General features: G+C 40.8%; 1 protein-coding gene across 1 annotated transcript in view; it reads left to right on the forward strand.

The window, feature by feature from the left end:
• Positions 1-26307, forward strand: part of LOC118080810 (contactin-4) — a 532292-nt gene that overhangs the window by 42181 nt on the left and 463804 nt on the right. The window contains exon 2 of the mRNA XM_035106605.2: positions 23231-23271. The gene's annotated coding sequence lies outside the window, so the exon portion shown is untranslated. The remainder of the gene's footprint in view (positions 1-23230; positions 23272-26307) is intronic.

Raw genomic sequence — 26307 nt, forward strand, 5'->3', positions numbered from 1 at the left:
GACAGGAGTCAAGGCAACTTACAAACAAGAACCACTAAAAACACAGAAAAATAAATCATAAAAATATAATTAAACATTGATGGAATTGAAACTATATACATATGCATATATATAAAGTATGTCTAAAATATACCCACAATTGCAGTAAAAACATCACAGCACCAGCAGTCAATTCTGAAAAGCCTGTTGGAACAAGAAAGTCCTCACCTGCCGGCGGAAGGACAGCAAGGAGGGAGCCAGTGTAGCTTCTCTAGGGAGAGAGTTTAGAGCAGCCACCAAGAAGGCCCATTAAGCATGCTTGTGAGGGTGGCAGGACCTAGAGCAGGGCCGGCTCTAGAAAGCCCCCTGGTGGGGCGGTGCGCCAGGGTGCTGGGCTGGTAGACAGGGCGCTGCGCGGCAAAGCCGTGCGGAAACCATGCTGCGCCCTGCAACGGCGGGGGCGCTGGAGCGATCTCCGCCCCTCAGCGTCAGGGCGGCCGGCCTGCTTGAGACTGCCCTGACCTAGAGAATGGCCTCCCTTGAAGATCTCAAAACCTGGGCAGGCTCGTTTGAGGGAATATGGTCTTTCAGATAGCCAGTTGATAGGTGATACTGTACATTGTTGTCCATGACTCTGGTTTATCCACTTCTGCCACAGGAAAGCACCTTAGACTTTCTCAGATTTTTTTTTATCTTAGAAGAAACCCTCAGATCTGATTCAAAGAAATTTCTCTGTAGTGAACTTTCAGTGGCAACTCTACTCTGACTCTCGTTCTGTTTTGTTTAGGTTTGTAATGGTGATGGTTGATTCCCTTCTTCCATATCTGTTTTCAGCCAAGCATAATGGCAAAATTCTACTTGACTAATGTATATTCTGCTGCATTTATATTCTAGCCTGCCAATGGTAGAGTTACAGCTAAGGACCTTTCCCTTTTAAAAATTGTATGTTCAGTTTCATTGTAGTAAATGTATTCCCACATGACAAAGAATACTGCAGTACAGAAAAAACATCCTATTCCCTTGCATAGTTGATCTGTTAGCAGGTGGAGAACATGTCGTGTATCTTAATAAATTTGTTTCTACTGCGTGTTTCATCAAATTACTGAATAGCTTTCCCATCATGCATAGCAAGTAGCCTTTTGTCATTTTCTGTGAGCTGCTTTTGAGTGACACTGGTGTTAAATATCCCTTTTATCTGTTAAAAGCACATTAGAATTTAAAAACAAATGTTGAATGCTGTGGCTGTTAACATAACTTTGTGTTTGTGGACTTTAGTTTGATTCAGCTTATAACCTGTCCAAAACAAATATTTTTTATGATATGGAAACATTATGTTTGGAAAATGATTGCTATATTGTAGAACTGCTGTGATAACACAAAAGTGTTAACTTCAAGGTGCTAAACTTTTAATTGTTAGTTTGCTTCAGTTTTCAGGCCTTTCTGAAAAATGAAAATGTTTTCCCCTCTGAAGTCTGCCATGTCTCTGTTGTCTCTTTTTGATTTGGTGCCATTTGTGTATATATGTTCACATCACTGGATAAAATTATATCATTTGTTTAGTATTGATAAACAAGGATAATAATAAAAAAATGAAATAGATTGCGTTGTCATATATATATCACCCGTCCTAGAAGAGTTCAGCGTTATGTTTGAATTTTATGTAGGTCATATAAGAGTCTGGATTTTTGTCCTGCTGAGGCTGAAAGTCCAGAAGAGGGACATAATTCATTCCCTTGAATTTTTATTTTATTTTATTATTTCCCACCCTTTCCTCCTGCTAGAGGCTGGTGATTAATGTTAACTATAATCAAAGCTGTTCTTACAAAAGGATTTGGGGGAAAGACTATAGTTAAATATAGCTATTTTCACGCTTCGTTGCACATATTTATTCAATGCACAGAGCGGAGCAGAAAAACACCAGCTGGTTCTGCCCTCTCTTCCACACTTTAGGTGGAACAACAAGCTTTACACATCCACAGCTGTATATGTAGGTCCTGCACACTTGCAAAAGTCTAGGATGACACATACAGTTGTACACGTGTAGGGCCAGCACATGGAGTCAGGGGCAGTCATCATTATTTCACATTTCCTTTCTCTGCATCCACATTTTGTTTTTTTCTGGAGGCACAGGTATGATACGTTACGTAAATATCTTGTCTAAATCTTATATATTCTGCCTGAAGCATATACTTTTACGCATCATTTAAACCAAACATTCACTAGTCAGAAAAAAAAACTATGTTACAAAAATATGCCAGTGTCAAGCAGTACAATTTTTAGCCGTTTTCCCTTCAACTTTACTTCACTTCCTGATAGTACAGGATTGATTGATTAGCATTTTCCTACATTTGCTGACTTTGTACCCTCCTCCTAGAACAGATCTATGTAGACCCACTTGTTGGGTAAGTTCTCCTTGTATGTCTCCAAACATTTTTATGGCTTGAATCAGGATTTCCAAGCAATGTAGTATACAGCAAGCACATCTTACGTGGAGGTTACATTCTGACGCTATTGCATAGAACCAAAATCATGTATAGACAAAACACGTTGGGTGCATTGATGGGTGGGATTACCAAAGTCTTTCCCCCCCAGATGCCCGTTTCCTTACCTCCACCCTTTTATTTATTTTTAAATTGCCAAGCACGTAAAGCTGAATGCATAGAAGTTAAATGTTTGTGAGTGTACTGTAGTTGCAAAAATCAGCTAGGCATTGAGGAAAACGGAGGCACAAATATGTCTTCAGTCTTTGTCCTTTGGTGTCTCACCTATTAAGTTCTTTGTAGACATTATTTCTAAATTGTATTTCATGTTTAGCGCTCCCCTGAGTAGAGCAGCCATTGATGAATCAAGGGTAATTTGGAGATTCCTGCTTGGGTGAAACTGGCATTTTTGTGGGAAACAAAACTTTTATCACATATATATCATATCATATTTCTTATTGAGGTTCAAGTTCAGAGCCCCATAGAAAACTTTTAGTTGATGTACCTTGTTGCTATCTGCTTCTATTAGCATTTGGATGGCCTGTTAAGAGTTTGACTGAAACACGCAGTGGGCCAGGTTGATAATAAATTGGACTTGAGTTTTGCTTAAGATAAAAATTTCAAAGCAAAAAGGATTAGAGGTTCCACTTTGGGCAAAGTATCCATGGAATCATGGGCATAGGCAGGGGGGCAGTTGCCCCCCTAGAAGCAGGGCTGCTGGTGGCCAACCTGCCCCGCTGCCCAGTGCCGCCCGGTGCCGTCCCCCCTCTTCCTGGCTGGCTGTGGGGCGGGTGGAGGGAAAGCCCCAGAGCCACGCAAAGCGCTTTCGGGCTGATCCTGGCGCCCCCTCGCCCCTGCCGATTGCAGAGGGGGAGGAGGGGGTCGGAGCAGCCCGATTTCGGGCTGATCCTGGCGCCCCCTCGCCCCTGCTGATCGCAGGGGTGCTCCGACCCCCTCCTCCCCCCTGAACAGGCTGCTCCGACCCCCTCCGACCCCCTGAACAACCATGGCTTTCCTTGACCCACTGTGGCCCCTCCCCCCGTGCCGTGCCCCCGCCCCTTGCCCCCCTAATTTTGATCCTGGCTACGTCCCTGCATGGAATTGTGGATGAAGTGTAAAATAATAATAATAATAATAATAATAATAATAATAATAATAATAATAATAAACCATAATAAAGTTTTGCTAAGACTGGAACATTTCCTAGGGTGGTGTCCCTATTCATGGGTTGTGTTGATTTACATTGTAGCACCTGACATTTAAAGAGCAGAGAGTTTAGTTAAGGAGAAGTATCTAGAGTTTTATTACATGCAGTTTCAAGGTTTTTTTCCTGCTAGCAAGATGCCTATTGTTTATTAAACATTAGAATATTGGCTTTTCAATAAATGAAATGTTGTCCTCTTTTATAATTAAATCTGTCAGGATGCCTGTTTGAGGATAAAATAAAAGCTTTGGACGTAGTTCCTACAAACTAAATGGATCATATCCAACTTAAACTATACTCAGACCAGATGTATTGAAATTAATAGCCCTAAATTAGTCACATCCATTAATTTCAGTGGGTGTACACTGAGTAAAAGTATTGTTGGACACAACCCAACGTGGCTTGTGAGAGCATATGAGAGATTTTGAAAAACCTGTGTCTGGGGTTTGGGGGCATGCTGTAGACCATGCCAGCTGGGGCTGTTAGGATTTGGATTTCCAACAATGTCTGAATGGGACAAGTTCCCATTTTTTTTGTCTTAGAGGGTACTCCTTCCACTCATGTCACAGATGGGAACTGAGCCAAATATACATTGAGTGAGATTAGCTATTGTGGCATGGTTTGAACCTTCCTTTCCTCTCTTGAAATGGTTGATGACAACGATAGGATTCAATTCTATTGATATTTTGTGCAATATATGAGGCATCAAAACTTGACTTTTGCAGAGATTGCCTAAATATTTTGCATATGGTTTGGAATTTGTTTTAATTTTGCATGCTTTTAACGAGGTAGCCTTGATCCCCAAATTCTGTCTCTAGTCTAATGTAAAGCCTATACAGTACTGGTTCCTCCTTATTATCAGGGGGGGGGGACCCCTGCAGGATTAAAAAATGAGGAAGTGTAGATGTCTGTTAGGCAATATAAGCCTTTGGTTTGCCAGGTTTTTATCTGGAGGTTTTGTGCTGCATGATGTGGGTGATGTGCCAGGGGAATTAGTGGGGATGGGGTTGGGGTCAGTTTACTTATTTCTGCTTTCCATGCTTTAAGCCAGCGTTTCTCAACCGCTGTTCCGTGGCACACTAGTGTGCCGCGAGACGCTGGCTGGTGTGCCGCGACGTGCGGCGACGAGAAGGGCGATTTGCATTGTCACGTGCCTGGCGGCTGCCAATAAGCAACACTGACCCGCCGGAAAGCAATATTTCTCCTCCTCTTTCCCAAAGCTCAGTGCAAACGAGCCTGGCGGCCGCCAATATTCAACACTAACCCGCCGGACGGCTTGTGAAGGAGATTGCAACCAACACAGGAGATTGCAACCAACACAGCAATTGGCAAGTGTTTCTTACAGTCATAATTATAGTCAATATAGGTGTGCCTCGTGATTTTTTTCACGGAACAAGTGTGCTGTGGCCCAAAAAAGGTTGAGAAACACTGCTTTAAGCACAGTCTGTGTGTGCCTGTTTAGTGTTGTGGGAATTTTCCTTAGTTTGTTTGGGAGGGACAAATGAAACTGATCTGTAGAAAATGTAACTTGGGGGGGGGGGACATTGCACATACTTTTGTAAACCAAGAAATCTTTAATAAAAATATGTTAAAAATAAATAAATAAAAATGGGGGGAATGAGGTGGGCTATGCACAGAAGCTGTTTCATGTAATCTAAAAGGCTGTGAGGGAAAAAGACATGGATAGAGTAATAAAAAGGTATGCTCAACATGGGCACTAATAAAAGAAGAACGAAGCATCATTACAAGGTCAATGTAACTAAATTGGTATCTTCACTGTATTATAAGAAAGTAATGAGAAACACCTTCAGTCTCAAACAGAAGTCAATAGAAAATCAACAAACAGCTACTGCAGACATCCTTTATCTAGCAAGAATCAGAGTCAACATGCTAGCATTCTGGAATAGCACACAAAAAGTCTTTTAAAAGAGGACAAACAACTTCCAGCAAACAGCAGAAGCAGCCATCCCCATTATTTTATCTCTCTGCAGCATGTTGGTGAAATAATGAAAGAAATACAGGTCAAACCAGCATTTTTTCAGGCATAAAATTGCACACAATTTAGGTTTATAGCACCAGATGGCCACAGAAGTGAAGCTAAATTGAGTGCTGCGTGAGGCAGGGAAGAGAACAGGGAATCTGAAATGCAAGTTAAAGATAAGGTGGCAGACATTTCTCTCCCTAGACGTAATCACAGCAAAGCACCCTATTATCAACAGCATTAGGAACATTTTGAGATAACGGATAATGATTGAAATTATGCTAGAGATAATTGTTTTAGAAATGAAGATCCAAACGTGTGATCAACCTACTTCAGAAAGGTGAGTTCCAGACTGATATAAGACCTAACTGCTATTTCAACACATCATACAACAATATAGTGAAATAATAGATAAGTGATTAACTATGCATTGCACTTAACATCTAACATAGCACTCAGAGTGTAATCGCCCTAATTTGCAATTGTAAATCTCTTGTTATCAATTAATTTACACTGCACAAGTAACCATCTGATTATCTTCTTACATACCAGTATTTACACAGTAATTAAATTGTAACTAATTAGCATGTAATTGCACATACTTATTTGTACCTTGTAAAGTGAATGATGTATTTAAACATAGTTGAAATACTTGCAATTAAGAAAACATGAATACTTTTCATGTCACATAATTATGCATGTGACTGAACAGTCTCCCAAGTGATTTGTCTGGGAGTGGGGTGCACTGATTGTCTCAGTTGGCCTTATGAATATAATTTTGAAGGAGTGTGCCCTTCCTTTACTTTTGTAGCTTATTGTTGTTGTTGTTTAGTCGTTTAGTCGTGTCCGACTCTTCGTGACCCCATGGACCAGAGCACGCCAGGCACTCCTGTCTTGCACTGCCTCCCGCAGTTTGGTCAAACTCATGTTCGTAGCTTCGAGAACACTGTCCAACCATCTTGTCCTCTGTCGTCCCCTTCTCCTAGTGCCCTCAATCTTTCCCAACATCAGGGTCTTTTCCAAGGATTCTTCTCTTCTCATGAGGTGGCCAAAGTATTGGAGCCTCAGCTTCACGATCTGTCCTTCCAGGGAGCACTCAGGGCTGATTTCCTTAAGAATGGATAGGTTTGATCTTCTTGCAGTCCATGGGACTCTCAAGAGTCTCCTCTAGCACCATAATTCAAAAGCATCAATTCTTCGGCGATCAGCCTTCTTTATGGTCCAACTCTCACTTCCATACATCACTACTGGGAAAACCATAGCTTTAACTATACGGACCTTTGTCGGCAAGGTGATGTCTCTGCTTTTTAAGATGCTGTCTAGGTTTGTCATTGCTTTTCTCCCAAGAAGCAGGCGTCTTTTAATTTCGTGACTGCTGTCACCATCTGCAGTGATCAAGGAGCCCAAGAAAGTAAAATCTCTCACTGCCTCCATTTCTTCCCCTTCTATTTGCCAGGAGGTGATGGGACCAGTGGCCATGATCTTGGTTTTTTTGATGTTGAGCTTCAGACCATATTTTGCGCTCTCCTCTTTCACCCTCATTAAAAGGTTCTTTAATTCCTCCTCGCTTTCTGCCATCAAGGTTGTGTCATCTGCATATCTGAGGTTGTTGATATTTCTTCCAGCAATCTTAATTCCGGCTTGGGATTCATCTAGTCCAGCCTTTCGCATGATGAATTCTGCATATAAGTTAAATAAGCAGGGAGACAATATACAACCTTGTCGTACTCCTTTCCCAATTTTGAACCACTCAGTTGTTCCATATCCAGTTCTAACTGTAGCTTCTTGTCCCACATAGAGATTTCTCAGGAGACAGATGAGGTGATCAGGCACTCCCATTTCTTTAAGAACTTGCCATAGTTTGCTGTGGTCGACACAGTCAAAGGCTTTTGCATAGTCAATGAAGCAGAAGTAGACGTTTTTCTGGAACTCTCTAGCTTTCTCCATAATCCAGCGCATGTTTGCTATTTGGTCTCTGGTTCCTCTGCCCTTTCGAAATCCAGCTTGCACTTCTGGGAGTTCTCGGTCCACATACTGCCTAAGCCTGCCTTGTAGAATTTTAAGCATAACCTTGCTAGCGTGTGAAATGAGCGCAATTGTGCGGTAGTTGCAGCATTCTTTGGCACTGCCCTTCTTTGGAATTGGGATGTAGACTGATCTTCTCCAATCCTCTGGCCATTGCTGAGTTTTCCAAACTTGCTGGCATATTGGGTGTAGCACCTTAACAGCATCATCTTTTAAAATTTTAAACAGTTCAGCTGGAATATCATCATTTCCACTGGCCTTGTTATTAGCAATGCTTTCTAAGGCCCATTTGACTTCACTCTCCAAGATGTCTGGCTCAAGGTCAGCAACCACACTACCTGAGGTGTACGAGACCTCCAGACCTCCAGACCTCCAGCTTATTACTTTTTAAACTAACCAGTGTTGGGAGTACCAGTAAGTAATCAAGAAATGCTTATTTCCAAGTTATACCTTCAAGCCATTTAAAAACGTTCCTCCAAATTTTACTCAGAATTCGAACTTACAGATGAGAGTCCTATTGGAGAACTCTCAATATAGCCATCTGAAGCAGTAAGATGATAATCTTAACACCTGGCATGGACAGATGCACACTGCAAAGTAACCATAACCAAAATACTACCCTATTAAGATGCTTTCTCAGGATATGCTGTATGAATGTCATCAAGGGCAACGGCAGTTCCGTGATTTGTCCAGTCATTTATAACTAAAGTTTTATTTTTATGTTTCTGCTTACCTTTCCAACAGTGTGAATTGCTCTGTAGAAAGGTTTTGACTTAAGAACAAAACTCTAATTCTCCTACATTTGAGCAAAAATGAAACACTTGAATCTATTGGTTCGGGTCCTACCCTCTGAAGCAGAAGAAAACAAGTTTGCTCCACCTTCCCTGTATGACAACCCTTTATATATCTGAAGATGACTCTCATATTTCCTCTCAGCCTCCCATTTTCTAGGCTAAACATACCCAACTCCATCAACCGTTCCTCATAAGGCTTGGTTTCCAACAACAGGTTTGATTCGACCAACAACGGGCCCAGAAAAGAACCCTGCGGTACCCCACTTGTCACTTTCCCCCAGCATGATGAGAAACTATTTATGAGCACTCTTTGTTTCTCCAAAGATTTTGTTTTCTTGAGGACAACATTTGCCCACCACCAGTCCGCATGGACATGTTTCTGTGTGTTGCGTTACTCCAGAGGTTTGACTTCTGCAATGGAAGATTTTCCTCCTCTCCCTAGGGGCACCCGACCTGCACTGCTGTTTCAGGACAGTCCACTCTGTTCTGTCAATAAATTCTTCATCTTGCCCAATAGCTCAAAGAGGGAATAGGTGGGCCTCAGGTTGCTATATCTTCTCTTCCATCAGATGTCAAAGAGATAAACAACTACCTGACATTTAGAAAACATCTCAAGGCAGCCCTGTTTAGGGAAGTTTTTAAAGTGTGACATTTTAATGTATTTTAATCTTTGTTGGAAGCCGCCCAGAGTGGCTGGGGAAACCCAGCTGGATGGGCGGGGTACAAATAAATTGGTTGTTGTTGTTTAGTCATTTAGTCGTGTCCAACTCTTTGTGACCCCATGGACCATAGCACACTAGGCACTCCTGTCTTCCACTGCCTCCCGCAGTTTGGTCAAACTCATGTTCGTAGCTTCGAGAACACTGTCCAACCATCTCGTCCTCTGTCGTCCCCTTCTCCTAGTGCCAACGTCAGGGTCTTTTCCAGGGGGTCTTCTCTTCTCATGTGGCGGCCAAAGTATTGGAACCTCAGCTTCAGGATCTGTCCTTCCAGTGAGCACTCAGGGCTGATTTCCTTCAGAATGGATAGGTTTGATCTTCTTGCAGTCCATGGGACTCTCAAGAGTCTCCTCCAGCACCATAAATAAATTATTATTATTATTCCAGCAAATAAATTATTATTATTATTATTATTATTATTATTATTATTATTATTATTATTATTCCAGCAAGGCAAACAGCTTGCACTTGCTACAGCTGTAGTTTTGTGCATTCTGAGACAGGAAGGCAAACATGGCACAGCAGCTCCTTCACAGTCCATGTCTCTTGGTCCTATGTCCACTGTAAGACAGCACTCCTGACTTCCCTCTCAAACAGCCTCAGTAAAGCCCTGTTTACATGTCCTAGTCACAAGCTTCCAGAGCCTGCAAACAGCTAAACAGAACTGCTACTGGCTGCTAACTGGATGATGGTGGCCGGGAAGATTGGGGTCCAAAGCCCAGAAGCCCTAGGTTGTAGCCTGTTCTAGAACCAATATGGTAAAGGGCCAGTAAAAGTCAAACAAAGCAGACACATAAATAAGTAAAGCACGTTCTCTTATAGAAGAGAGTGTGGGTTGCGGAAGGGTTAAAAGACATCTCCCAGGTTGGGGGTGGTGTAGGATGAGAGAGTGTGTGTGATTGGGCCCCTCTGGGTTGCTGGGGGCGGGGAGAGCATGTATCAACTTTGATTGACAGACAGGGTCCCTTAAAGCCTCAGCATCCAGCAATTCAGTTTCACTTTTGCAAAGTGCTTCGGATCTCCCTCCCGCCCACCGCTTTTTCTTAAGGCTTTAGCCTGACATTGCTTTGTCTCTCATGGGGTCGCATGCTTTGCATGGGCCCAGTAGGAATTTTGCCATTTGGCTGATTGGCTGTTGCTATTTGGTTTTTGCCTACCTGCTTAGCAAATTGTCACAACTTGTTAGGTTGGCGGTTAGGCATTGGTTAATAATTCTTGGTTGGTGGAGGGGTATGGTATGGAGATGCCTACCCCTCAATAAAATGTTGCTGCTCATAGAAGTATTCCGTTAAAGGAATCCTGGGGCTCCGGGGCTCTAGTCCATACAACCCTGCAAAGGGCGGGGCTGGGGCCATTACAGAGCACAAGCCTTGTGGAACATTTCTGGTCGAGGGGAGAGTGCCTGCACACAGCTACCTCCTCTCCCACGAGGTGTTTACTTGACTTCCCTATACGGATAGGGAAGTCGCAGCTGATCTGTCCCAGGTGGGGGACAGATGGATTAATCAATGCCTAAGCCAACGCTCACATTTAAATTCTATTTAAATAAAGTTGTGGCCAAAATAATGCCAAAAACCCAAACCAAAATTCTGTGTGTGGTGTGAGTTATTATGGGGGGATGTCTGGTGACCTCGACACGCAAAACAAGCAGGACATGAGTGCAACAGCACTCTCCCCCCTGCTGGAAAAGATTGAGAGGTGTAACATAAATGTATTTGACACCCAGAAAGCAAACTTGCATTGCCTCCTCACTTAAAAAAGCAAAACAAAAACTACCTAAGATTGGCATACCATGTTAATTATACATTGTTATAAGTGGTGTAGTTGATTTATTCTATGCAAATAAGGAAAGAATCACTTAATCAGCAGTTCAAACACAGTATGTGTATCAACTGAAAGCAAAGCAAATTGCAATGTGTTTTATTTCAAGCTGAAAGGTAATGAATATGCCGGTGTGTCATAGTATGAATTATATTTTTAAGAAATCATTTATTTTCACTGACAGGTGCACTCCTCTTGCATTTACCCAAGAAAGCTGCTTCCCAGCATATTTTTTCATATATATCCTGTATCTTTATTTTTAATACATTGGAGTGCACAGATGATTCTCTCTAGAGCATATGAAAAACATACATTAAATAGGAAGGAAAAAATAAGGCTGAACAACTAATATCCTTGGCTTTTAAATAAGCCTGTAAATCATGCTTTTTTTCTTTACTTCTGACAATTGTTGCAAATAGGTCGGATATCTAAGGATGATATTGTCAATACAAAGCCAGGAAGGTCAGTGTTCATTTCATTTGTAAAACTAATTACATCAAACAAATTTCATTTTCAAACCCCAAAATCAATTGATGTGTATAAATCTGTTCACTAATGATGGATACATTCAGTTTGTTATCATCTTGTAACGTTTTGAGATTCAATTTTCACTTTTATGGAAATGCTGAGCAAATTGCTTTTGCTTGTTTTTACTATACAGTATTTAACTAATCCCAACACTAGGTATTTCCCCAACAGAAAAAAATGATACTTTCAAATTGTTTATTCCAGAATTAGAAGTATTAATGTAAACTCTCATTCAGTTACATAGAATTGTGTACTAACTACAACAGAGTATCGGCTTTAAGGTACAATAGGCTCGTGACTTGTGGGGGGGGCTACCTTCCGGGAGGGTGTGTGTGGGTAAAGGTGAAATTGTCTATAGTCAGAACCAGCCTGGAACTCCCCCACCCCACTCCACCCCACCCATGCAACCATCCTGACCTTTCTGAAGCTGGTGTGTTGAGCAGGTCTCCCTCCCACTCCTGCAAGATGGAGAGCTTTTAAGCTTTGCACCTTGCATACTAGGCTCTAGGAGGCTCTCAAGAATCTGGGCTGCCCAAAACCTTGTGAAAGCCTCTCAGAGCCTATGTGATACCTTCCCACAGCCTGGTAAGCATGTGTGTTTAACTTGTGCGATTGCACCTGGATGGCCACCAAGCACTTAGAGCTGCAATAGCGAACACTGAATGCACAAGTTGCGAGTTGACTGATCAGATATCTTACTTTTTTTTCTTGGTGGGTAGTGAACTCTATGAATTGACTTCATTTTACTAGCACAAAAAGTAACTTACAGCACCACAGGTGATACCTAGTGCTTTCAATTTCCCCATCCTCAGACCTTGCTAATTTGTACACATGTGTCACTCTGTAGCTTTGATTACAGCACCATATTACATATTCTGCACCAAAGTATTGGAAGAGGCCCTGCCTTGTATGCCCTGGATTTCATCCAATACTAGTCCTACTTAGGGCAGAACCATTTAAGTTAATGGAGATGACTAACTTAAATCCACTAGTTTCAATGGGTGTACTCTTGAGTAGGACTTAGTTGGATACAACCCACTTTGTTGTATGAGTGCACGATAGCGGCTGTTCATGTTCTTAGCTAAGGTACTAAAATCAACCAGTCTTGCTTCCAATAAATTTATTTAAGAAAAGCATCTGGACACAGCAAGTTCATACTGATTTGTATTACAGAACAAATCACCCCAAACTATTCCCCTTTAAGCATTGAATGTTGGCTTGTGGAACACCTTCCTTCATCAGAGAGATTACACTTACCAGACATGTTTCGACTGATGTCAGACATTGTTTGTATGGAAAGGAAGTGAATATGCCTAAAATGTGTATAGAATAGATTCTAAGTTTCAGGTTTTCAAAAGTGTCTCACTCTCAAGTTTAGCTGTCATCACCAATCTATTGTGTTAATGACAATGAATGAATTCATGAATAGGAGTGGAGCCTGTGATCCAAATATTGTATGACAAAAAGCTGTGATGTACTTTATAATTTATCAAGTACAGCTGGAAGATGAGTTAAACATGGCATTCCTTTTGGGCAAAATTGTTTCCCTGCACAAGAGAGTCAGCTTTCCTCTTATTGGCCCATGTGGACTTAGGATGCGAGGCGACGGGCCTGTCAAGATCGCAGTTTCATCTTCTGGTAGTGGAAAGGGATGGAATGAACTGAACCTATAGTACCACACACTTTATGTATAGTTCACTTTAGTAAGATTCACCATTAGTAGTCCTGAAATTGTAACATCACTAACATAATCATATTGTTAAACATAAAGGTAAAGGGACCGCTGACCATTAGGTCCAGTCATGACCGACTCTGGGGTTGCGGTGCTCATCTCGCATTATTGGCCGAGGGAGCCAGCGTACAGCTTCCAGGTCATATGGCCAGCATGACAAAGCCGCTTCTGGCGAACCAGAGCAGCACACGGAAATGCCGTTTATCTTCCCGCTGTAGCGGTACCTATTTATCTACTTGCACTTTCGAACTGCTAGGTTGGCAGGAGCTGGGACCGAGCAACAGGAGCTCACCCCGTCACAGGGATTCAAACTGCCGACTTTCTGATCGACAAGCCTAATGTAATACTTTATATTAAATATTACCACTTGATGCTTATTTTCCAGTATTCCCAGTTAGTTTACTGGATTCAAATACATCCTAAGGTTTCTATATCAGGGGTTCCCAAACTGTGGTCTTTACATTGGTAATCTTCACATTCTAGTTTTTGTATAAACGAATCTCCATCTCCCACTTCCAAGCAAACCATGGTTTCTGATAGAGACTCCAGCCCAGGCTCGCTATCTTAATGTGGGTTTTCTCCATCATCATCCATTTGTTCCCTTCATATAATCTCATATCAGGAACTCTGATTTTGAATGGATTGCCAATACATACAATTACCTTGAAGTATTGCTCAGGACCGCCTCTCTCCACATGAACCTACCTGGACCTTGAGAACATCTTCTGAGGTCCTTCTTTATGTTTCTCCTACATTACAGGTCTGGAGAGTGGCAACATGAGAATGGGCCTTCTCTGTACTGGCTCTCTATTTGTGGAATGCTCTCCCCAGAGAGGTTCTGCTGGCGCCTTCATTATGCACCTTTAGGTGCCAGGAGAAAATGTTCCTTTTTAACTATGGCTTTGGCTGATTGACATCCAATGCCCTTTCGAAATGTGTTGTAGAAGAGGGGATTATTGGGTTGTTTTTGTTTTTATAATGTATATTATGTTTTTTATACCTGTTACTTTTTGTTGTGAACTGCCCTGAGATCTACGGTTATAGTGTAGTATACAAATTTAATAAATATTAATGATAAAAATAATAATTAAGGATAAACTGGTGACTCTTCATGTTTGACCCCTTTATGGTGCTAGAATTCTCATCCTGTCCAACTAGATGCCCGTCGGAAGCCCACAAGCAGGATCTGAGTGCACTTACTGTTATAGAACAGGTTTTTCTTTGTAGACAGGATTCTTGAAAACCTCCTACACGTTTTATTATGCCTTTAGTGAAAATTGCTTTATGCAAAAACATTTTCTGTTTGATAGACAATTCTAGTACCAAGTCAAAATGGATAGCGATGGAATCCCCCATGGCTTTTGAGATTGCTAACATATACACAGAACAATTGGAAGATACATTTATGGAGTAGAGTCCACATTTCCCCCCCTCCCTCCATGAAGTGTTTCCTAATTGATGTTCACGCTATTTCATATGAAATGGGGATCTTTCTTTGGGCACAGCTGAGAAAAAAAAATTCAGTTCTGATGGGCAAAGTCATATTAAAAGAATGTCACTTGTTGTATCTTTGAATCTAATGTCATACCACTGTTCTTGACATTTACAGAAAGATGGCTACGGAAATTTCTGAGAAGCTTATAGCTTCACACAGTCTTACTGTAATGCATTATATACTGCCGTATAGGAGAGCATTATGTTTGTTTCACGGTAATTTCATAGTTATGACTCCCAGCATGATCTCTGCTTGTGAAAGATGCAAGCACTTGAGTTGACGGAAGCTGACATACACTTGTTTTAAAGTGAAATTGCTTTGGACTTGCTGAGTACTGGGTGTTAACATAGTTTAAATGCATTAGATTTTAAGTGTAGAAATATGGGTTCTGTGTGGCCTGTAAGGATATAAGAACAATAAACATCTCAAATGTGTATCTACAACAGTGGCACACACTGTACTTCAAAGAAAGATGGGTGAATTAATTTTTCAGTGCAGTGGAATTAAAAAAAAACCCTCATCTTTCCTCATAGCTGATCCTTCTAGAGGGAGAAAAAAGCCTATAAGCTTCAATTCAGGCTTTTTTCGGTTTTGAAAAGTCTCATGGTTTGTATATTTATTCTTGTTCAAACACACATCTGCAGGCACAGACAAATATTACTAAAGCAACAAAATCAAAGCGGACAAAATGCACTAATAAAATCACAACAAACTTACATTTTTATTAGTGCTATTAGCAATGAACACCATATGTCATGGAACTTCTCAAATTAATGTGATGAAAGGGTAAAAAAAACTAGAAATAGTGAGTAAGTGAGCAATGGGAATAGAGTTTTCAAAGCTATAAATACTCGAAAGCCTAACTTTTGTGATTTTAGCTTTATTTTGTACACATAGCATCTTTTAGTGATTCCCACACAGATCTGGGATGATGGAAAGGCATAGAAACTATGGATATTCAGTGAACTGCACAACTATATTATGTGCCCAATAATGTTTTCAGGTTTTGGTGTTAGAATAGCAGGGACTCTTCTTCCTGGATGCCTGCTTTGCAAAATACTTTTGAACCTGCAGGCTTGTTCAAAAATAGTTTGTAGCATGGCTGGAGGTTCCAATATTTGGGTTCTTGAGCAGAAGGTCTGTTGTTAAAGGTCCTCCCTGAATTTGACACGGTGCCTTCAAGTAGTGCTCCACCAGTAATGGGCCCAAAACTGGAGCACTCTGGGGAGATGTCTGGGTGGCCAGGGACCCATGGAATTCTCAGCTTCCTGTGGGAAACTACTGCAGCTTGATAGCTGGCACAATTAATTCCCTCCCATTGGAAGTAATGGGAAGGGGGAAGGGGAAAAAATGGTTGTCTCCCCCACCTTCTGCCTTAGCGAGTGCTGGGAGGGCTTAGGAAACGAAGGCTGCTGTTCTGCAGATTACCTTCCACTGCTAAGATTTCTCTGTGGTTGTCTGTGCAAAGGGGGAAATCCCACTGGGCATTCCCAAAGCCCTGGACCCCAGTTCCAGATTGCAGCCTGCATGTGATACTTTGGGTAGATCCTTTTGTTGATCATCAAGACAGCATTGTCTTGGGGTGCCATGCGTCCAGATTTCAAAGGTGGAATTGAGGTCCAGGGGGATTTCTAAAATGCATCGCTTTGTCCTGGATCTTAGGTAAGTCAATAGAAAAATTGACAACTTTGAAAGCTCAAAGCTCACCAACTTTCAGGTTTTCCTTAAATATCCTCAACAATTTTGGTGGTGTCCTGGCTTTTACTTTTTGAAATATGGCAACCCTAGCTTTGCCTTTAGCTTGCTTTATAAACTGCTTGACAACAATCAGTCCTCATCCCATTGGTTCATATGAGCATATGTGTTCAAATGAATTGCCTCCAGTAGTATGAAACCTTTAGAGTTTATATCAAAGTCTACATAGCTATTACACAAAATCTCACACATTTGCCTTCTTGAGCCCTCGTTATGTACAGATTTGGGTAGAGCTCAGTCTCTGTCTCTCAAAGCCTCAGTGTTATTCCCATTTTGAGAGGCCTCAGAAGGATTGTATTGCTCAATTCCACACACTTCAGATCAAGCCATAATGCTTGAGCTGGAAGAAAACTCTTCCCTCCAGCTAATCTGAATGAAAGCTACCACAGTGCAGAGAATAAAAGATGTGGCACTAATACTGCAGAAACGGTTCTCTCTTGGAGTTTATGAACATGACTCACAAGTGCTGGCTAAGATATGTCAAAATTGGTCTCCAGGTTAGTCTAATTATATGTGCGTAGTACATACTTGTTATGATGGAGCTGTAACCCTTCCATTCTGAAACAGTAACACATAATTCTACCTCCAAAATTATAGCTAACAAAATTGTTAAATAAGTCTGGAAGTGAGTAGACTAATGAAGCTTTACTTCAAGGTTCAATTAAAGGCAAGGAATAGGATATTCTTTTCTATTTTTTGCAGGGGAAGAGAATAGCTTCTAAACATACGTTGGTAGTTCTATATAGCTACTTATTTTTTGCTATGCATGTTGGGTTGCATTCTCATGGCAGTTTATTCCTTTCCTCAATGTTTCTCTGTTAATTTCCTCCTTATATTTGAGCTTTCACATGACCTAAATGCACTTCCAGAGATATAACAAAATATAGCTCATTTAGTGCTCATGCCATTTGTTCCCAGAATAAAAGAGAGATGCTTGTAAATAACATGTTCCTTTGCTACTACATCTTTACCTGCTCCACAAAACATATTGCATTAGGTATGGGGCAGGTTCGTCAGCTGGGTCAAATGTCGTGCACAGGTGATGTGCTGTCAGGCTGCTAGAAAAGCCCTTCTGTCTGTTGTCCCATGCTGTAAGCAGAAACAGACACACTGCTTCTCAGTAATTAACTTTATTGCTCAGTAGCCAAGGAGTCAGCACATGACACATCCATCAGATAAGCAAGTCAGTTGCAGAAGCTAAAGTCCCTCTTCATCCCTTATTTATACCTCCTTGCATTTTTATTTTCATTTTGCTGTGACTCAGCTTTTATTAATTGTTCTAGCCTTTTCTCGACCCTTCGTTCCTGCACTGAGAGCAAGGGAGGGGAAGGAACCAAATCAGGACTGTATTGCAGAGCAGGAGGCACAGCCCTTGCTCCTTCTCAATCAGCGTCTGTGGCTACTGCAAGTCTCTCCTCTTCACCCAGCAGCGTAGCTGCGGCTCCACCATACAATAATAAATTCCTCCTATCCTTTGGTATCTCTTCAGGAACCATACTTAATAGAAACAATTCAGGTGTTTTATCAAATGTCATTTTTAATATACTTTTTAATTTTTCATAAATTCTATTCCAAAATCTTGCACTTTTTTGCAATGCCACCAACAGTGCATATATGTCTGTTTTATCATTACATTTCCAGCACTTGTTGGTTCCTGTTTTATAAATTTTCTTTAATTTTTCGGGAGTTAAATGCCATCTATAGGCCATTTTCATAATATTTTCCTTAATTGCTGTGCATTACCCTTTGTTTTTAGGCAAGCTCTCCTCTGTATCCACTCATACCTAGAGTGTGAAGAGCTGTATTCAAACCCTGGCATCTCCAAATGGGGCTGAGATTGGCCCCTTCCTGAAATAATGGAAATCATGGAAAAGCCACTGCCAGTCATTGTAGACAGTACCAAGTCAGATGGTTCAATGCTCTGACTTGGTATAAGCTAGCATTCTGTGCTCCTTATGTGTTCATTCTGGTACACCCAACAGGTAGAATCCATTCTCAGTAGCGAGGAAGAAAAGACAGTGAACACAATTATTTCCTCTGCCAGAGTACAATCCAGGTTCTGTCATACCTGCTTCTTGGCAACATCTGCATTCTTCACAAAATAACAGCCCAGTGACTGAATGGGAAGCTTAGGAGCAGTTGGTATAAAACCTACATTTAAATCTTTTATCTTAAGCAGGGGATTGGGGGAAAGAGGCCAGTGATCTAGACAGTGCTTTATTTCTGACAGAATACCATCACTCCCACCCCCCCGTCCACCATTGGCAGCCATTGTGTGCCGTGACACTTTTATCTAGATATAAGTACTGACACCTCGTTTCTGACCAAAAAAGCACTGGATCAAGCTAATTGTTCACCTGCAGGTGCTGTTGCAAGTCCATGGAAATGTGGGGCAAGGGATGAAAAAGGACTCTACAAAATGAGAGACAGGTGTGAAGGAGCAGAAAAGGATATGCATGTGTGACATTTTTACGCTGTTTGTTATAGCTTTATCAACCCGACCCATCAAGGGTTAACTCAGACGCCGTGTCGACTGACTGGACATTCCATGAGGGGAGGGGAATGGTTGAATGTTTAAAGAGAAGGGAGAGCCATTTGGTCAGTTGAGAGGGTGCTGGGGGAGCGGGAGTGTGAGGGTGGTTGTAAAGAAGATCTAGGAGAGTAGGTTTAGGTTAGGTAGTCGTTAGGCTATCTGGTACATGAGTAACAAGGTCATTACCATTGAAACTAAGCTTGTACAACAGGAATACCTTAAAGCAACCATTACGTTCTTGAGAAAAAATTTCCAGTGTTAAAGTGCCAATCAGAAAATCATCTGTGTCATTTTCCAGCCAAGGTACATGAAACTCATTCATGAGGACACCCATTAAAAGGACAACATTTCCTTCAAGAGTGGAACTGTTAGTTTGTATCTTTGGGGTGCACCAAGAGGGCGAGCCAGGCAGACAGACCCAGGGTGTCATAAAGTTACCTCAGGGAAGGGGCAAACTTTTACAGAAAGGGGTTCTTAGAGGCAGAACTCCCTATACTGTGGACACTAGGGATAGTCTCAGATACAGCCCTGAACTTTAATAGGTACCTGGCCACGGTTGTGCTGGAAGAGGACTCTTTTTTGTATAAAAGAAGAGGAAATAGAATAAAACCCTCGAATACAGAAAGGCTAAGGGGAGCAATAGGGGGGAGGCTTGGCTTACCCCAGACCATCCCTGTTAGTTCTGTTAATAACAGGAGAGGCAGAATAAATAAGACGGAAGCAAGGGTCTTTCGTCGCAGTATGCAAGTGGGAAGTAAAGGAGATTGAAAATGGCGTTGCAGTTTCCTGCTCTGTATTGTTTAGGTGTTCTTCTCTTCGCATATGGAGAGAGGCAGATTGCTGTTCTCTGTGGCTTTGTCTTGGGATTTCAGAGAATTCCACCAGCAACAGGAATGGAAATTGCTAATATTTGCTTAAGTCCAGAGAAGTAATCAATCCAGTGAATGTGATTGTTGTTTTCGTTCCACAAATGGTACCTTATTGATTACTGCCCGCCCCCCCTTGTCATTATGTTTCCCTTGCATTAAAATAAATGGTGTGGAATAACATAATTAATTATATAAAAACACTAAGAAGTAGGTTAGCTTGAGAAATAGTGGCTAGCTGACATGGCTGACATGAGATGCGAAACTTGGTGTCGTCAGTCCTAGTTTCACTAACCACTACGCTATATTGTTCCAGTGATTTAGTTGCACAGACGTGGTTAACTAGAAGTGTTTGTGAATATATTAAAAAGTCTCCTTTTTGGAATTTTAGATTTTGTCTCCAGGTTTATGACCTTGGGTGATGATATCCATGCCCTCCCCTATAGTTCCCTCAAGCTGTTTGTTCTACTCATGGATCCACTACTGTAACTTCATAATATTAGGAAATGGACAAAAAGGATCACAATACATTTATTGAAATGGAATAATACAATGTAGGAACACATTGAAGTCATTTTATTTTATTTGGTTATTGTTCTGTATTGTATTGTGCTTATTAGTATTTTAATTCATGTGGAGTGTCTTATCTGAGTGGATACAGCAACTTAGAAATTTTGTAGTTCCCGCAAGGGGACAATGACAATAAAGATCTATTCTATTCTATTCTATTCTATTCTATTCTATTCTATTCTATTCTATTCTATTCTATTCATGGAACAGTCTTTCTGTTTCATGCAGCTACATAATCTGTCAAGGGAGTCATTCTAAATCTTCTTTCTGGCCACTTGATGGAGGCAACAGCTTAAATACTTTGATCTTTTTAAGTTGATGCTCCAAGTAGTTGATTAGATGCTGATTTGTACTGTAGTTTTGTGGGTTGTGTTTGTAGTGTCCATGTTGTGTGTCTGATAAACTTTATGTATTATGAACATACAGCCAAAACCATTTGCTGGAATAACAATTACAACCCATCATTGCTGCTAAACACTTAACTAGGATCTACTTGGCTATATCCTAGAATGAGAAGTTTGTTGTTGTTTAGTCGTTTAGTCGTGTCCGACTCTTTGTGACCCCATGGATCATAGCACGCCAGGCACTCCTGTCTTCCACTGCCTCCCGCAGTTTGGTCAAACTCATGTTCGTAGCTTCGAGAACACTGTCCAACCATCTCGTCCTCTGTCGTCCCCTTCTCCTAGTGCCCTCCATCTTTCCCAACATCAAGGTCTTTTCCAAGGATTCTTCTCTTCTCATGAGGTGGCCAAAGTATTGGAGCCTCAGCTTCACGATCTGTCCTTCCAGTGAGCACTCAGGGCTGAATGAGAAGTTTAGTAGAATGCAAATATTTTTCAGTGCTTCATATTTTAACATTTACCCGAGGTAGCAGCATGATTTTAAAGTAAAAAAAATAAAAATGGACATGGGTAAAAGCAGTGTATATCTTCTTTAAAAAGTAAAATAAAATCTTAGTTCTTCGTTCAGGTAGGTAGCCGTGTTGGTCTGATGCAGTCGAAATAAATAAATAAATAAATTTAAAAACTGTCCAGTAGCACCTTAGAGACCAACTAAGTTTGTTCTGGGTATAAGCTTTCGTGTGTATCTGAAGAAGTGTTCATTTAGAACAAACTTTTAAAAAGGTAAAGGACCCCTGACTGCTAAGTCCAGTCGCGAACGACTCAGGGGTTGCGGCAGTGTGGTGTAGTGGTTAAGGGGGGTAGTCTCATAATCTGGTGAACCAGGTTTGTGTCTCTGCTCCTCCACATGCAGCTGCTGCGTTACCTTGGGCTACTCACACTTCTTTGAAATCTCTCTGCCTCACTCACCTCACAGAGTGTTTGTTGCATAGCTGCCAAGTATCCCTTTTTTAAGGGATTTTCCCTTATGCTGAATAGGCTTCCTCGCGAGAAAAGGGAAAACTTGGCAGCTATGGTTTGTTGTGGGGGAGGAAGGGAAAGGAGAATGTTAGCTTCTTTGAGACTCCTTAGGGTAGTGATAAAGCAGGATATCTAATCCAAACTCTTCTTCCCTTCTTCGTCTTCTTCTTCGTCTTCTTCTCTCATATCTCTTTACTGGCCCAGGGAGCCGACGTTTGTCCACAGACAGTTTTTCCAGGTCATGTGGCCAGCATGACTAAGCCACTTCTGGTGAACTAGAGCAGCACACTGAAATGCCATTCGCCTTCCTGTGGGAGCGGTACTTATTTATCTACTTGCACTTTGACACGCTTTCAAACTGCTAGGTTGGCAGGAGAGAACAAACTTAGTTGGTCTCTAAGGTGCTACTGGACAATTTTTTAAATGTTTTTATTTATTTCGACTTACATAGTTCTCCAGTTTTGATTAAAATCACACATTCCTGTGGTACCAACTTCATGACCACCCAATTTTCATATTCACTACATCCTAAGCAGCAATTTCTTTTTTTGGTAGTAATTCCACCCCAGTTTCCATGAAAGGCACCAAAATCCAGCATAAAGGCTCTCCTGACAATCACTTTGGCTTTTAAATCCAGAATTTGGACCCGGTCGTTTTGACCTCAGCCATTTTAAGGGAAACACATGCTGAGATTCTTTGTGCAGCTGGAAACTGTTAGTTCCAGCTTTGAGACCGCTGACTTTGGCACGCTGAGAGCATCTGGGCAAACAAGAGAAGTGGAAGGTTCCAGAGGGGCTTGGCAGGCTGAAAAGAGCTTGTTCTGCCCGAAGTCAGTTTTGGACAGCTGGGTGTTGAGTCAAGGCTGCCGAATGATGAGGTTCAAATAGCTACAGGTGGAATAGCTGAACTCAGAGCATTGAGAGCTGTGCACACAGGAGGCCTGAGAGTAGCACATAGCTGTCAAGAGCTGCTCAAGAGAGAATAAAGAGGTAACTCAAGTAGAAGGAAGGAAGCAGTGATTCATAGGGTGGAATAATCCAGGGGACTGCTTGGTTTGGCATTTTTTGTTTTTAATTCATGATTTTGCTATGCTAAATTAGCCTTGTACACATAGATACATATTCAGATCTCTTTTGTGTACAGGAGGGATATTTGGAGGAAAGTTAAGTCTTATAAGAATAGCGTAATGTTTCTAAGCAACAGAAACATTATTCTTGCTCAATTTTATAATTTGTATTGATTCACAATAGCATCTCCAAACAATTTTCAGAGAAATGGACCAGTCTGCTTATATTCACTGTTTCTAAAATTGAAGGCTGAACCTGATTAGTAAGATAACTTTTTTTTAATCAATACACATGGTAACATTATATATGTGTTCTTACAGGTGATGGTGAACTGAAACAGGACTCTGTATCATGCCTTGAAGTAAGTAGAGTTTGTATATTAGTGTTGTTGCTTATTCTATCACATCATCATGATTTATCTCTTAATACAGTGGTACCTGTGGTTAAGAACTTAATTTATTCCGGAGGTCCGTTCTTAACCTGAAACTGTTCTTAACCTGAAGCACCACTTTAGCTAATGAGGCCTCCTACTGCCACCACGCCGCCGGAGCACAATTTCTGTTCTCATCCTGAAGCAAAGTTCTTAACCCAGGCTACTATTTATGGGTTAGCGGAGTCTGTAACCTGAAGCGTTTGTAACCTGAGGTACCACTGTATTTTGTCCCAAGCTTCTGCTAGAAAATGGAAACTTGTGATGGCAAACAAATGCTTGTTTATTTTCATCTGAGGCAAGATCAGGGGAGGAGGGCTGTTTACACGATAAGTTCTGAAAAAACAACAACACTTTAACTATCATTTGTTCAGACCTACAATGTGAGATTCAGAATTTGAACAGAGTTGAATTAGACGTTGGCAGTCACTGAGAATCAGAGGTTCTGGACAGATGCACATAGACCCTGCTTGGTACCTTAGGTTGATAGAACTGAGAGTGTGGAGCAATCTGAGAGAAGAATTCCATAGATATACTATCAAGCTAAATTCATTTTATTTTAACTTTTTTTTGTTAAAGTTTATGAAATCTGTACGTTTTGGGGAAAAGCACAGTTTTGAAATACTGTGACTTCAGAATAGGCATGATCTAATCAAGAAGTTGTTTTGAAATAGTTCAGTATGTAGAGCACAGGACTGAAGTCTTTTCCCCCAATACATTTACAAACAGTAAAATGCCTAAAAATAAGAGGAAATATAATGGGCCTATTGTGTGAAGGCTAATTCATTGCTAAGAGATGAGTTTCCTTATATCAATCATAGTCTATTGTAGGAGGTTATGCCATTGCAGTATTGGTACAGCTCGCATTACATTCTTGGTCCTAATTGGTATAAATGTGGGTCCTCTCTACTAAGTGATTAAGCACCTGCTTTACATGCAGAATGTCCAAAGTTCAGTCCCTGGTGGATTTGTGGATTATTTAGATGTGAGGGAGAGTTGCATGAGTGACTTGTATTTCCTGTTGTTGTGCAGCTGATGTGATGTTCACAAAGGATATTGAATAAGGGAAGTTATGGACTCTGCATAAAAATCTTACACTGCCATTATGGAGACTTGTAATTTATTTTTTTCTCTCCTTTGGAATTCTTGTAATGAGCAGTTTATGTGCTACAGAAGTTTATAAAGACATACAGAATTGCTGAGCTTGAAGTTCTATATGGTATGAACTAAAGTGTTGAAACCACAGCTGTACAGCTTTATTGTTGTTAGTAAAAAAACATTTTAAGAATAAGTATGATAATACTCCTGTTGTATCCTATACTGAATCTTCATCCTTGAAAGTAGTTTTTATTGCACCAACTCATTTTGAAGGAGTTCTTGTCTGCATCTACGTGCCAGGCTACTTCTGTATTCTGCGCAGTCTACAAAGTATTCACAATCATCTTTTGAAAGCTAATATGTAGGGGATTTTGAAATTTTGAAATCAATTAATAATCTACTGAATCATTTCCCCAGTGCTATTCTTTTACTCTCAGATTTTATTACTCTGCCACTACTGAGTGGTTGCAGACGAGCAGATCATTAAAATATTTATTTTGTCAATTGTTCTCCTTTTTCTAGATTTGAATTATTCATATGTTTCTCTTGGGTTGCTAGCATGTTGTTGAGAATGCTAATTGACCTTATTTTATTGTTTGAAATAATAAGAGAATTGAAGACATTTTTTTCTGAACTGGATGATTCAGATTCAATTCAACATGTCTTTTCCAAAACATTTCCCCACTTCTTTCTATTTCCCTCTTCTGTTTTGCATTGTTTAGACAGTTTTCAATTTCCAAATATGCAGAAAGGATTTTTATACTTTAAAATTATGCAGGATTTTTAGATTCGTTTCTTAAGAAGTGCAGTGCTGGGAATTCTACAGTTAATGTTGGATGCAGTGTTTTGGCACACTCAGAACTCTTCGTATGCATTATATCAGTAATCCTTCCAATTGACCTACAAGTTAGACCAGTATTATTATCCCTATATTGCTGTGGGTGGCTGAATGTCATCTAGCACGTTCATAGCATAGATGTAAGATTTGAACTGGGGAATTTTCACAGCTCATATTGTAACCCTATGTGTCTGTCTGTCTGTCTGTCTGTCTGTCTGTCTGTCTGTCTGTCTGTCTGTCTGTCTGTCTATCTATCTAATGTTCACCCTGCTTTTCAAATGAAAAAGGCCCTCATATTGGCTTATAAATATCAGTAATAAGACAGTAAAATAAAAAAATTCCTTCAGTAGCACCTTAAAGACCAACTAAGTTTTTATTTTGGTATGAGCTTTCGTGTGCATGCACTTCTTCTTCTTTCGTGCATGCACACGAAAGCTCATACCAAAATAAAAACTTAGTTGGTCTTTAAGGTGCTACTGAAGGAATTTTTTTATTTTACTTCGATCCAGACCAACACGGCTACCTACCTGTAACCAGTAATAAGACAGTCCCTGCTCATAGGCTTACAATCTACATGACACAAAAGGAAAAGCAATTTGGAGGGGGGGAAGCAGATTTCACAACTAGTTATTAGATAATGTTTTAAAGGGGATCCAGGTTTGTTGTTCCAGAAGAGTTTGTACAAATCATCATTAAATATAGAATCACCAAGCGTATAGAATACCAAGTCTTGCTGAAGAAGAAAACAGCATGGTGTCTGCAAGGATAAGCACAATAGGGTTCTTTGAATATCAATCAGCATATAGATAAAGGTGATCCAGTCAAAACTGTGAGCTTCGCCTTTTTAAAAACAGGAAGTTACTTCCTGAAATGATTACCTGTTTCAGTAATATCTGTATTTCTCCATGTAAATCTTTTCTACTTCCAAGTGAAAAGGTAAGGTAAAAGGTAAGAGGCCAAGGTCTTATACCCACAGATATCTGAACAAGTGCCCTGTATGTGAACCTGCTGTTTACTGATTCTCTTAGACA

This window comes from Zootoca vivipara, chromosome 2 (assembly GCF_963506605.1).
Source record: "Zootoca vivipara chromosome 2, rZooViv1.1, whole genome shotgun sequence".
Taxonomy (NCBI): domain Eukaryota; kingdom Metazoa; phylum Chordata; class Lepidosauria; order Squamata; family Lacertidae; genus Zootoca; species Zootoca vivipara.